At 35.9% G+C, this 15,619-nt stretch overlaps 1 pseudogene; it reads left to right on the top strand.

The window, feature by feature from the left end:
* The first annotated feature begins 11,362 nt into the window (after nucleotides 1-11,362).
* LOC145292588 (U2 spliceosomal RNA) lies at nucleotides 11,363-11,499 on the top strand (annotated as a pseudogene).
* The last annotated feature ends 4,120 nt before the right edge of the window (nucleotides 11,500-15,619 follow it).

The following is a 15,619-nucleotide window of genomic DNA, read 5'->3' as shown; positions in this document are numbered from 1 at the left end:
TTCGTACCAGTATGAAATACTATTTGTACTAAATATTTTCAAAGTAATGACATTCTGATTATCTGTACATACAAATATTTTTTGACACTAGGAATCGATTTCTGCAATGAAAAGTTCAATATAGTTAAGCGTTATTGTGATATGATGAAAATAATATGAACTAGCACTCTCAGTGAAGTTACCGATGTGGTATCTTACATTGTTGTGATAGAAACAGTATATTAAAACAGGCTGAAGTGGCTTGCTTGAATTTTTCCTGGATCGTTGTTTTGTTCTTTACATTTACAGCTATGTATTAGTGTGCACTTCAGGGTGTAGCGATATCATTTGCATGGTCCCCGACATTCACCCATGCAACGACATTTGGTTAGCTTCTGGTAGGACTGAGCAATGGGTGGGAGGGTTAACCAGAGAACTGCTCAGGCTTCACCTTTTTTGCCAGCCCCAGTTCCCAGGACTGTCAGGTATACTGGTCCCATTTGCAAGCAGCTTGGAATGCAGATCAGCTAACATACTGAACGTGATATGCACTAGTTGGTGGGATGGAGTCATAGGGCCTTTGCTTCCGGGCAAGCAAGTGCAGTCTTGCCTCATCAACATTGGTAGAGTTGCTGTGTCATAAATAGTGACAACAAATTTCTCGAGAATGTTGAGATCAGCATCTTCTATGGTTGGTCGTTACTGAATCAGTTTGCTGAACACTGGGCCCGCTTCAGCACAAACTGACAAGGATGTTTGTGACACATGCTTTGATCAGTACAGACATTGTCTTCTGTTTGGCTGCATGAATTGCGCGTGTGAAAATCCTGGAGTCAGCTTCTTCATGGTTGCAAGGTTGATGGATTAGTTTGACAAGACGTTCTCTCCTTTGGTAAAACTATGACATTGTCAGAACACATGGATACAATCTTGTCTGCTATATGCTCAAACAGTTCTGTCTTACTGTCACTATATCTCAGAAAACTAGACCAGATTGGTGGCACCTTAGTTTTGTCTATCTACGCCGACTTGCTGTGCCTTGCTTTGGTGTAACTTCAGTCTTGAGGCTTGAAGTATTGTAGACATCAAACACCGTGTCTGTTCGCTCATACTTCGAGGAATAACTCCAAATCCTTGGCACTACATAACGGACCGCATATTCCTCAAATGTCTTTGAGGTATTTGGTGAGAGAGAGAGTGTACAAGAGCCACACCATCAATAATGATGACCTCACATTCATCTGGGAAGAGAAGCAATGCATCTTCCATAATGCCAACAACGTCAGACTTCTTTCCAGGATAGAGGTTTCCTGTGTCACTAGATGTTGCATGAAGAGACGGATTCTCATGCTTGAAGAATTCTAACAGATCACATTATCGTGCTTGACAGGATATGAAAAGTTGTGAGAACAGATTGCAGTCATTTTCAGTACCGTTTCTTGTCAGTGGAAGCTACAGCTGCTTTCTGATAGAAATAAGTTTTGTTTATTTTGATGGGCTTACAGAAGGAAGACTATTGAAAAATCTTTTAAGGCAGCTTGACCTTTATCAATGTCAGTTCTAACAAGCTCTGTAGCACTGGGATGTGCAACCATCTTTGTGTCCGGTGTAAGATCTTTGGACTCTTCCTGAACAGGATTTCTAGATCCTTCATTGCACTAAACAAATTATTGACCTTGTCAGTGAATGACGTCTGAGACTTGCTAGTCTGCTCATGATGTATGATATCCTCATTGCCCAACTTGGCCTGGGAAGCCAACTCATATTGGTGAACTAACTAGCTAACCTCTGGTCCAGACACGATTCATCGCCTCAGTGCAGATGGATTCTCAGTAATGAAAAGGCACCACCCTCACCTTTAACCACTGCATTATCCTTTTCATAGGCTTGGTCAACGACTTTACCAAAAAAAATCTCTGTGAGTCTTGTGGACCACAAACTTTCCAAGTTGGAATTCACGGAACACTGTGGTAGTCGTATGCTTCCTTTTGGATTTTATAGAGACAGAAACTCCCTCATATTGTTCCTGATGTTTTCCTTCAATTCTTTAAGGAGTTGGTATTTTGACGTTTTGAAGTCTGCCAGTTCGTCGAACGAAATAAGGTCAAATAAGGACGATATCTTCAAAAAAAGGATCTATTTAAGTTCAAACCCCTTCAATGACTTTTCGCACAACATGTATTTCGAATAACCTTACCCACACAATAGGAGTGTTATCATATACAACGTTTATATATATATGCGATATAAGCCACAATGTTTACTAACGTGCATATTAGTTCTGACAAATGGAATTTTAATTAATATTTGTTTTTTCTTAATCCACTTGTTGTTCAGATACTAATATTACGATGGTTCATTTTTTTAATACTGTTTCATTTCCTGGAGGTTTTTAATCGTTTTTTGCCTGAATACGTATGTAAGGAGGATCGATTCGATTTAAAAAGATATGCAACCTATTTCTAACATGCAAGTAAATGACTGGTATTGACGTGCAAATCTTTGTAATATACAGGATGTCCATAAAGTCCGTGTGCAATTTTAAAAATGAATTGTTCCAAAATCAAATCCTTTTTACATGTTATTTCTATAAAATTATAAATATTTTAAGGCGCACACGGACTTTATGGACACCCTATATATATATATATATATATATATATATATATATATATATATATATATATATAAATATACCGTATTTTTTAGTAATTACGCCAACCCAGGGGTCATTGAACCAACGGAAAAAGTGCTCTTTATATGGGTGGTTTCCAAAAGAACACTTTTAGCTAGTTGGCGCAATTATCTCGGACTCGGTGCAATTACCCTAAAGTCCGGTGCATATATATATATATATATATATATATATATATATATATATATATATATAAACCCCGTGCCAGAATTATATGCAAATCGATATTTTTTTCCAACTCCGATAGTTTTCAATGAAAATTCGTGAAACGTCGCACTTTATACCGCAACACTAATGCATGCACAAATATAAAATTTTAAGCTTATCTGCGCAATAACGAGAAAACGGCAGCCATTTTGTGCTTTAATTCAATCTGATAAGTCTAAAATTGTTCAAAGGCTCCATAGTAAGATTTCCACCTGTGATCATCGAACAATAAAAAAATATTGTAATAACCTTCAACTTTGCAACGGACGTTCTGACAAAGGGAAAATTCGTAAGAAATCATATCTGTCAAGTCGAAAATGAGCAAGATCAAGAGAGAAGTTCACCGTAACCCACTTGAAACTAGCAAACAAGTTTTTGAAAATGCTGACGTTCCTGATGTGCTCAAATCAACTCGTTACGGTATCCTGAGGACGATTGCAAAATTTGGAAATCCAGAGGTCCGCCCTCAATTCAAGGATATTCGCAAGAAAAAGAGGGTGAAGTGGGCAAGAGATCACATGAAGGTGAATTTTCAGACTGTTTTGTTCACCGATGAGTGTCGAGCGACCCTTGATGGACCCGATGTGTGGGGGGAGGATGGTACCATAATGAGGGTCAACGTCCCCAAAATATCAGGCGACAACAAGGAGGTTAGGGTGTGATGTTCTGGGTTGCAATCATTGGCAATGAGCTAGTAGGACCATTCAGAGTCACAGATGGAGTGAAAATACCGCCAAAATCTGCATTGACTTCATTAAGGAACACTTGGAACCCTGGCGCAAGAAGAGGAATTTGGCATTCCGGAAAAAGATGGTATTCATGCATGATAATTCACGGTCTCATTTTGCAAGGATAGCCACTAAATATTTGGAGAGAGTTTTGCCAGACATGGAAAAATAATGCGATGGCCAGCCGGTTCTCCAGATTTATATATCTGTGGAGCATCTTGCAACAAAATATTTACTCCGAAGGAAGGCAGTACAACTCCAAGGATGACCTCTGGAATGCTATTCTGACTGCTTCCAAAGACATTTCATCAGATGAAATCGAAAGTTTGACATCTTCAATGAACCAAAGACGTTTTGCTCTTGTCAATAAAAAATGGCAATTATATAAGATATTGATTGTACTATGAAAACGTATTGAAGTTGTTTGTTCTTTATTATTGTTGCTCTCAATTGACAAATTCCTAGAATAATCAATGTTTTGATGATCTTTTAGCACTTCACCATATTTTAGCATTGCTTTGCATATAAGTTAGCACGCTGAAAAAATACAAATCACCAAAATGGTTGCCAGTTGTTTATTACTGTGCAGATTAGCTTAAAATTTTCGATTTACGCTATGTTAGTGTTGCCATATAACGTGCTTAATTTCACAAATTCTCATTGCAAACTATCGGAGTTAGAATAAAAATATTGATTTGCATATAATATATATATTCATATATATGTATATATATATATATATATAAACACTTTGAAAAACAGTTAAAAACATATTTAATTAAACCTGTTAAAACACTTTGAAAAAGAGTTAAAAACATATTTAATTTTAAAAAGGAAGCGCAAATTAAGTAGATAGTCCTTAATCCGTGGAATTTTGAAGAAATACTTTCTTTCTCGTCAGAGGGTAGGATTTAGAAAATCCAAAACCGTTGGTTAAATTTCCATTCCCACAAGTAAAATCCAAAGGAATCCCGTAATCGGAAGATGGTCCAAAGTAATCCAAAAGGCATAAATCCGTAGAATAATTCATAAAGGGATACAAGGAATGAATTCAAATAATATTATTAAAAGAAAGATAAGATGTTCGTAGAAAAAAGAAATTAAAAACGACTATACAAAAAATAGCCCGGCCTTGGCAGTCGATTTTTGATTTTACCGCTATTGGATATTTTACCCTTCACCAGACTATCCATTCACATGAAATCACCTTTTTCTTCACCATATTCCCTTTGGTTCACTATTTGTTACCATCTAAGATCTATGACTTACGTGTAGTTTAATTAAATACTTTTGGAAGCAAAATCCAATCCCGAATTTTTCTAATTCCTACCCTCTGATGAGAAGGAAAGTATTTCTTCGAAATACTGCGGATTAAGGGCTATCCATTTATTTTGGGCTTCCTTTTTAAAATTAAATATGTTTTTAACTCTTTTTCGTTATTAACATGTTTCATTAACTACTTGTTCTTATTATAAGCTCTATTTCTTATTTTATTTTATCGAGCTTTTATATCTAGTTGAGATTATTTTATGAATACTAGTCTCTCGCTCCTTGACAGGGTTCAAAAGAGAGCTGCAAATCTGATAGGCCCTAAACTTGCATCTAAGCTTCAGCCTCTGTCCCATCGACGAAAAGTTGCGTCCCTCTGCCTGTTCTACAAGTATTCTAATGGTGAATGCTCTGATGAACTGCAAGCACTTGTGCCCCCACGACGTGAACACCCTCGACAAACCCGACAAGCTGCAAAATCCCACCTCCACACTGTAGAGATCCCTAGATGTAAAAGATCTTTCTACTTCGGTAGTTTCTTCCCCAGAACCGCTAGTCTTTGGAATTCCATTCCAGGTCACTGCTTCCCCAACTGCACTGACATGCAGAAGTTCAACTGCAACGTGAACCAACATCTTGCTGCCAAAATCCCTACATAGTACCCCAATAGTTGTTTCCTATGATAGTAGCCCCCTACACCAAAGTAGCAATGTGCCTTGTTTGGGGTGAAAATGTAATAAAAAAAAAAGAAATAAAAAAAAGAATATTAAGTCTTTAATATTTATAATATACTTTAGTTTTACCATCTTGGATTATTTTCGTAAACTTAAGTGCAATTCATTATATATATATATATATATATATATATATATATATATATATATATATATATATATATATATATATTGCTTTGATTTTATAAGTTGGTAATTATATTATTAGTTCTATCACCTGATATTTTTATAATTACATATATAAGAGGAACATAAACATTCAAATAACTTAAAAAATAAAATTGTTCTGACATAATTTTATTAGATTTGTTTTTAGCAAATAAACTTGTATTAAATATGAACGAAAAACAAGCATTTCAATAAAAATTTCCTTAGAGAGAACATTTCAGGAATTATGTTTTCTTTAATATTTTGTTAATATTTTTATCATTACATGCAGTTTGTATATTCTAATTGCAGAAATAAATAAAAATTGAATTAATCCAAAATTTACGACTTTCGACAAAAGTAACTAAAATTATTCAATGTGTGAAATTTATTATTTCTAACATAAACAACGAAATAAGTTGGTTAATAATTAATGTAAACAAGCATATCAACATTTTTATGTGTTTATATTTTGGATATAATCGAATTGTTAAATACAATATAAATACAGTATAAATACAATATAAATAAAAAATACAATGATAATTATTTGTAGTAATGAAAAACGATTATTAATAATGCAAAGATTTGTAAATATCTATAGTAAGAAAATGCTTACACTATCTTCTCTATTTCACGTGTATTAAACTTAATTTGGTTGAGTTATGATGAGGATTCCATTGTTAAGGCACTGACGTTATAATTCAGTAAATAAATTTTTAGCCGTTTTCTATTCGAGAGATAATTAGATGAATAAGGTAAACAATTGGTTTCAAGAGAAAAAGTTTTCTATAAGTCTTACAAAATAACACATCTTCAGTGAACTTAGACTAACAGCCAAAAACCTTGGAAATATGATACACATAGGTCTTAACTGCACACATTAAAGACACTTCAATCAGCTAAAAATGTATCAGTTGGACGATCCAAATTATACCCCTTACGGAGAAGTGGCCATTGAGATTATATGGGACACTTTCGATATCAAACAATCTCAAACAGCTACAGAACGTTGACCAAGATGAAAATGGAAATTGACAGTTTTGGTAATTGGATAATAGTTTTTACTATACTGTACAAGCACCTTATTACTTAAATAGATTTCCTTGTACACATAAATACATTAATAAAGTAAGTGGTAATTGTATGTGATTTTTTTTTAATATGATATCTATAGACATATACAAACATATACATTACATATAATTCATAATGATCAGTTAATTAGTTTTGGAGTGAACCCAAGACAATAAAAATACATAATCATATACGCATAATAAAAATTCATGATGATCGCTTAATTAGTTTAGCAGTGAATCCAATACACACACATATATATAAACATATAAACATCTTTAAAATTCATAATGATCAGTTAATTAGGTTTGAAGTGAACCCAAGACATACATATATATAAACATATAAACATCTTTAAAATTCATAATGATCGGCGAAGTAGTTTAGAAGTGAATCCAATGCAAAGAAATATATAATCATACACATATAATTAAAATTAATAATGATCGGTTAATTAGCTTAGGAGTGAATTCAATACATAGATATATTTAATCATATACACATAATTAAAATTAATGATGATCGGTTAATTAGTTTAGGAGTGAATTCAATGCATACAAATATACAGATATATACACATAATAAAAATTTATAATGATCAGTTAATTAGTTTGGGAGTGAATTCAATACATAGAAATATATAATCATACACACATAATTAAAATTCATAATGATCGGTTAATTAGTTTAGGAGTGAATCCAAGACATAGAAATATATTATCATATACACCTAAATAAATTAAAAATAATCGGTTAATAAGGTTAGGAGTGAATCCAATGCATAGGAATATATAATCATATACACATAATTAACATTAATAATGATCGGTTAATTAGTTTAAGAGTTAATTCAATACATAGAAATATATAATCATACACACATAATTAAAATTAATAATGATCGGTTCATTAGTTTAGGAGTGAATCCAATGCATACAAATATATAAACATATACATATAAATAAAATTCATAATGATCGGTTAATTAGTTTGAGAATGAATTCAATACAAAATTCCATTACTGGATCTATTTTCGTGATTATTGGAATGTAACAAATAAGCCGAAATATAATATTTGGAATATGACATTTTCGTTATATACAGCAAAAATATTGTTTCTGTATTTTTAGTCGTGTGCAAGCGACTCTATAAGTCACTCCGTCGGTCGGTCGGTCGGTCGGTCGGTCAGTCTATTGGTCTGTCCGTGACACTTTTGTGCTTGGCCTTTTTGGTAAAGACAAAGGTCTGTTGTTAATACATGCTGTTCTTAGCTCACATTAAAAATAGGCCTTGTGCCTAATTTGCTCGGTGGGGGAGCAAATAAATACCCTTTTCTTGGCCATTTGGCCAAGATTAAAGTGTAGAATCTATTCCGGCAGATACTGCAAGCAAAGACCATATGTGGGGGAAACCCCACATATAAGACCTTGTTCAATGTAGAGGAAACCATTCATACCAAGTGTCACTATGCAGCTCCCCTACTCCCCAGGGAGTTCGTTCCAATTTCCCCTTCACTCCTCACATTAAAAATCGGCCTTGTGCCTGATTTGCTCGGTGGGGGAGCCAATAAATACCAACCCTACATGTAAGACATTGGGGCAACCCATCATACCAATGGTCACTATCATGCACCGCTACTCCCCGGGGAGCTGGTCCCCATTTCCCCTTCACTCCTCACATTACAAATCGGCCTTCCGCCTAATTTGCTCAGTGGGGGAGCAAATAAATACGCTTTTCTTGGCTTTTTGGCCAAGATAAAAGTGTAGTATCTGTCGGAACAGATACTACAAGCAAAGACCATATGTGGAGAAACCCCACATATAAGACCTTGGTCAATGTAGGGGCAACCTTTCATACCAATTGTCACTATCCAGCTCCCCTACTCCCTGGGGAGTTGGTCCCCATTTCCCCTTCAATCCTCACATTAAAAATCGGTCTTGTGCCTAATTTGCTCGGTGGAGGAGCAAATAAATACCCTTTTCTTGGCCTTTTAGCCAAGATCAAAGTCTAATATCTGTTCCGGCAGATACTTCAGGCAAAGAACATATGTGGTGCCAACCCCACATACAAGACCTTGGTCAATGTAGAGGAAACGCTTCATATCAATTGTCACTATCCAGCTCCCCTACTCTCTGTGCTATGTGATGGGAAAACAAGTCGGGACCAAACTGAGCCAGTACGGTGAGGTTGAGACAGTCGCCCCAGCCTGCAGTCGACGCAACATGTTGACCGGGGACTAAAGAGTGCGGATGGTTCTGGACAAGGCCAGTTTCGACAACGTTCCAGCCATGCTCAAGTTTGGAGAGCAGACTATGACGCTGATCGTGGAGGGGAGAACCCCTCACTGCTGGCACTGCCAGCTAAGGGGACACATGGCCAAAGACTGTCCTAAAATCAACAAGCCAATCCCCAGCGAAAAATCTCCACCAAAACACTAAACCCCCAGCAGAGGTACAAGCCGCAGCTACAGCCGCAGACAATTCCGACCCGGTAGCAGAATCAGGTTTGGCAACGGTCATAAGGAAGGGCAGATGCATCAAAAAACTGCCCGAGCCAATAACGACCAAAACCTAAGCCGAAATCACCCCGAATGGACACTCAGGCGCCCTCTTCCTGAAAAAAGATTAAGCTCCAGGACTCTGAGGAAGAGATCGCGTCGGAGAGATTAGAGACAGCCACAGACACAGAGGAGACAACAGAGACAACAGCAGTCAGCAAGACAAAGAGGAGAAGTAGCAGGAGAACCATGGGAGACACCCCCACCTGCAAAGACAATAACAATCCAGCCACTCCCTCCAAACAGTCAAAGCAACCTCCCGCCTCCCTCCCCAAACCGCCAAGAACAAGAATAAGTCATCCCCCTCTCAGTACAGACCAATAAGTCTCCTGTGTGTGATGAGTAAGTTGCTGGAATCCATATTAAATAGAGAAATAGTCAACCACCTCAGCAGGAACAATCTTCTTAGTGACACACAATATGGTTTCCGCTCTGCAAGATCAACAGCAGATGTGCTGACGGTTATATCCCACAGGATTCGTGAATCTCTTGACAAAGGCTTCCTTTCTAGGGCAATTGCTCTTGACATATCAAAGGCCTTCGACAAGGTATGGCATAAGGGTCTACTTCACAAGATTTCCAGCTACGGTATAACTGGAAATGTTTTCTCAATCATTAAATCATTTCTCTCCGATAGGCTCATAAGAGTAGTGGTTGATAGACAAAAATCGGAGGCCTGCAATATAAATGCTGGAGTCCCTCAGGGGTCAATCCTGGGCCCAACTCTCTTCCTGATCTCCATCAATGACCTCCCTAAACACATACTTAAATTATTCGTGGACATCTATGCTGATGACACGACCACCTATGGCAACACATCAAAGGCTGTAAATGACAAAGTTCTCTTTGATTCTCTCTCTTCTGATCTCGAACGCGTGGTTCAGTGGGGGAAGACGTGGCTGGTTACCTTTAATGCATCCAAAACCAAACTCCTATCCTTACATCATCACCGCTCTGATCCCCATCTGGCATCAATTGTGATGGATGGCTCTCGTCTGGGTGAGGCCCCGTGTTTTGACAAGCTTCTGGGTTTGACCTTTACTCCTGATCTGAAATAGAACACGTACATAAAGTCTGTTGCCAAGGTCGCTGGTGGGATCCTTCTACCGCTCCAGAAGATATCTCACTACTGATGCAATTCTCTATCTATATAAAAGCCAAGTACGTCCAAGGATGGAATACTGTTGCCATATCTGGGCAGGAGCTGCTAAAAACAGCCTATCCTGCCTTGACAGAGTACAAAATAGACTTCGTGGCTTAGTGGGGGATGCCCTTTTCTCTACCCTGCAACCTCTCTCCCACAGAAGAGACGTTGCGAGCCTGTCTTTGTTGTATCGTTATTTCCATGGCAGGTGCTCATCTGAACTCCAATCTCAGGTCCCCCCTCGCCAATCTTTCACGAAAAACACCCGTCTAGCTGAATCCACTGTGAAAAATTTCCCCCACTCTATATCTGTGCCTAAATCAAAACGTGGATTCCATGAACAAAGCTTCTTTCTTAGAACTGCACGTCTGTGGAACTCTGTTCCGTCTGCCTGCTTCCCACCTGACTACAAAATGGATATCTTCAAGTCCAACGTTCGAAATTGCTAATGAACCACCCCCTTAAGTAAACACTTCATCAAATTTCCACACTAACGTAATGTACTTGCAATAACCCTTATCCCTGAGTGGCTTCCGGGCCTGTATAAGTGGTGATCACTTGTAAAAAAAAAAACACTACCACGCAATCCATCCCCAGAAAGGTCGAGCAACGACCCCAAAAAACCGGCAGATACTGCAAGCCAATACGATATGTGGTGTCAACTCCACATATAAGACCTTGTTCAATGTAGGGGAAACCCTTCATACCAATTGTCACTATCTAGCTTCCCTACTCCCTAGGGAGTTGGTACCCATTTCCCCTTCACTCCTCAACATTAAAAATCGGCCCTGTGCCTAATCGACTCGGTGGGGGAGCAAATAAATACCATTTTCTTGGCCTCTTGGCCAAGATCAAAATGTAGTATCTGTTCTTACTACATGTTGCACTTATGTTTGTAACTTTGTGATATAAAGTGTGGGATCGCTTTTCTGTATTAATTTAATGTAAAATGATCACCCAATTTTCAACCAGTCAGTCTCACAGCCATTCAAGTCATTCTCCAGATCATTCAAGCTTTTTTTTGAAGGAGTCCAGTTTTTTTTAAGCATTCAAGTCATTCTTAAGATCATTCACTTCATCTTTAATTTCATTTAAGTCATTCTAAGTCATTTACTTTTTATTTATTTAAGTCATTTCAGCACATTTTTCGGTCATTTTAGTCTATCTTTAAGAATTTCATATCAATCCTACATTCACGCATTAATTTATTAAACGAGAGCACGCGACTAATGGCTATTGGCCTTGTTTTTATATAAAAGTGTTCTTATATAATTATTACGTAACATTTAAAGTCAAGAATATCAGAATGTAACAAAAAATAGTGATGGAGCTCGAACCCACAACATTGGTGTTAGTAATCGATGACGCTACGCATTGCCCCAAACAGACAACTGCTTCCATGCACTTGCAAATTTACTAAATAAATAAATCTGTTACAGATAGTGCGCATGCGCAGAACACCGCAATGGGCACTATGCTCGTTAAGTTGTCCCTTCTTTCAAGTTTGAACTCCTTTTTTTTAATCCCTTAACAATTGTTTTAATCAATTAAATACCCCTAATAAAATTCTGCACCCTATATGCAATCTTTTGAGCTACTGAGCGCCTTCAAGCGACCATCTGTCTAGGAGGAGATACAATTTAAAAAAACGGAGACAGACACACACACAGGCATAGTGAGATTTATATATTAGATTATCTGTATTGTTCACAAAGTTTCAAATAAGTTCAACAAAGTTTACTTTTGAATGCTGTGTATTGGTTGATTATCATTATAAAACTTTCCTGCTTAAATGCAATTTTGCATTCTGGTGCCAATTTTCCTCCGTGCAGTTGTTGTCATCGGAATTAACGTGATTACACGAAGATATATGCTCATAAAGAACGGAGCTTAATTAATAGTTAGTCTTAGCTTCTTGTAAATATCCCCATCTTGGTGCTGATAGGCAAGCACACGTAACAAACTTAGAAAGATGAAGTACAAAACAATCCATGGCATGCAATATGAGCCAAGACATGAACCGTTCCGAAAATAGTTAACTACAAGAAAACAAAACAAAACAGACTTTTATAGATGACTTAATGACTAAGAACCGGTTGGATGAATATTTATTATATAACAAGTTTCACATTCTCTGCATCTTCTCTATCTTTGTATTCCTATGCTGCTCTCTCTCTCTCTCTCTTTCTCTCTCTCTCTTTCTATTTAAGTCGCTGTTTGTCTTCTTTTCTTTTCCGTCTTCTTTCTCCCTTCTCTCTTTTCTCGTACACTCTTCTCCTTTTTTTAAGTACTTCCTCTATTTGCCATTTCCCACTACTTTAATCAATCATCCTTTTTTAACTTCATTTTTCTTTTGGGAAATCATTCGCTCTGCACGAATGCATCTAATGACGTGTACACGAACGCATCTAATGATGTTTGCATGAAACATATATTGCTGTCATCCAGTTGGCATTCCGTTTTTTCTTGCATAACTAGTAAGTGCACGGTGACTAACAGGTAAGATAAGAAGCAATTGATGCACGAGGCTCGTTCCAAAAATAAACTTCAATTTTCTTTTAAACTAAAAATGTTGAAAAACTACGAAGAAGTATTAAAATGAGTGACCTTTTGAGCTCGCAAATTTATTTTTCCACAAAGTCCTCACCATTCTCAATGTACTTTTGTCAATGATGAACGGTGGCTTTCCATGGGCGTCCGGGCATGAATTTTCATACGTGAGTAGTTATAAAATAAATCTTCTATATTTGTGTTAAAACTATTTTAGAGATGCGAATACGATAATGGTATCATTAAAAAATGCGACCTTTTATGCTCCAAAATTTGTTTTTCAACATATTCACCATTATTAGCAATGCATTTTTACCTGCATATAATGATGTATCTGTGCTTGTAAAGCACGTCTATGACAGGGATTGCTCTCTTTGATCCTCATACCGTCAATATCTGCAACTGAGATATGAAACTTTCAGGTCATAAATGCATGTTTTTTCTTAATAATGTTATTTGTAGTCCCACCTGTTTCGTTCGGGTGGAATAAAAAATAAGAGGCATATATTTTGGAACAGCTCTTGTAACTATGTAAGAATAATGTATAAATATACACCATAGTTGTTTAGATTTTAACGATAACATTTTAAACTTACAGATCTTCTCCTACGTCATATCCTGTACATTAAGTTATGGCTGATCGACGAATTTAGCAGTATGTCGCTTTTGTACATATCGATTTGTTAGGGCGACCCTTTGACAAGCAGTGAAAATTTGTTTTGGATTCCTTATGAATAACAAAACATACAATCTTCTAAATTCGCTGAAAAATCGTACGAGGAGTCTGAACTATTTTGAACTGGTCACTAAATTCTCTGTAATGCCTATATATATATATATATATATATATATATATATATATATATATATATATATATATATATATATATATACATACAGAATTCGCGCATAAGCCTGAAGAGTCCTAGAGTGGATAAAACCCGGAATATTCAATGCAGCTTAATCGCCATATATATTTTATAAATTGCTAACTAGCTCTGCCTACGTATTGAGCACTTTTGAAGTAAATACTTAAAGTTTACGCATAAATCTATACTTTCCTATGTTAATTTTATGTGAGTAAATTTAGTAGTTATATACATATATATATATATATATATATATATATATATATATATATATATATAAACATTGTAGTTTGTAAACCGATAAATATAATTCTGATATTCACAGAAACAAATGCATCAGCCATTGCTTTCACTCATTACTATTATTTCAGATTCTATTATTATTTGGCAGATGGTTGCTCCTACTAATCGTTTCTAGATATAATCGACGAACGCAGCTGTCAAATACAAACTTAGAAAATGGTGACCTAGAAAAAGACTATGTTTTTAGTTTATAGGATGACCACATGCAAATTTTAGTCGCCATTATGTTCGAGTAAAGAGAAATATGATGGACCCTTACGCATCGGAAAGAATCGTCGCCGTTTAACGAAATTAGATCGCTTCCCATTCACCCCCACCATTCAGAATAAAACATAGTCTGAAATTACACCCAAATAACCTATTCTTTCTTAAAATTAATTAAGTACAAGAAAAGTATTTAAAATGTAAGTCATTACTAGTGTGGATCGAGATTAAAAATAGCTGGGACAAATATATTGTCGGCATGAACGTTTACTGTAACTCAATATTTTCAATGAAAATGCACGTAAACTATTTCACTTTTTTAAAAAGATAAATATAAACGAAGATGAATACAATATATTATCTATTTTTGTTGCAAAGTTTACAACAAATAAATTTAAGTACACAATGTTTCTCATTTCTGAATTCATTTAGAATGGAATACAATGAGCATGTGCATAAAGCTAACTTGCAATGATCACAGCTTTGTTTACATGTGTTTTGTTTTTTCTGTGAGAGGATACGTCGAATGAAACTTTTCCAAACGTAGCAATGCAGTACACGGTCTTGTCACTATAATAAAGTTTAGTAACGGACAACACTTTTACAAAGTTACTGTGTTTTGACTTTGACGCGGCTTCGTAATAATTCGCTATTTTCCGACTGTTTACGTATTTCTGTGTATGTGAGAGCTATCTTGGATGTTTATAAGTGCAATGCGTCTTTTTAAACGCTAATTGCTTTTGTCTTGCTTACCGAGACACTAATTTGAAGCTTTAAATCGAATAAGAACGAAATATAAGTTGTTCCTGGTAAAGTTCAATGAGCTTACAATTGATTTAAATGATCTAGTTATTATTGATATCGATCTGATATAATGAACAACTAACCATCGAAACACCTAAAATATAGACATAAAAGTAGGCTATATATTGCTAGTATATATATATATATATATATATATATATATATATATATATATATATATATATAAATATATATATGTGTGTGTGTGTGCGTGCGTTTGTTTGTTTATGGGAAACATGTTTAATTATATTTCATCTTTTATTGATACTATTCCTTTAATTTATGAACCTCTATGTAACTACAGAGCATATACAAATAAATGAAAAAAGCCGAAACGCCTATTTTCAAGATG

This window comes from Euprymna scolopes, chromosome 13 (genome assembly GCF_053919585.1).
Source record: "Euprymna scolopes isolate OS-2025 chromosome 13, ASM5391958v1, whole genome shotgun sequence".
Taxonomy (NCBI): Eukaryota; Metazoa; Mollusca; class Cephalopoda; order Sepiida; family Sepiolidae; genus Euprymna; species Euprymna scolopes.
This window is presented reverse-complemented; position numbering and strand designations above follow the sequence as displayed.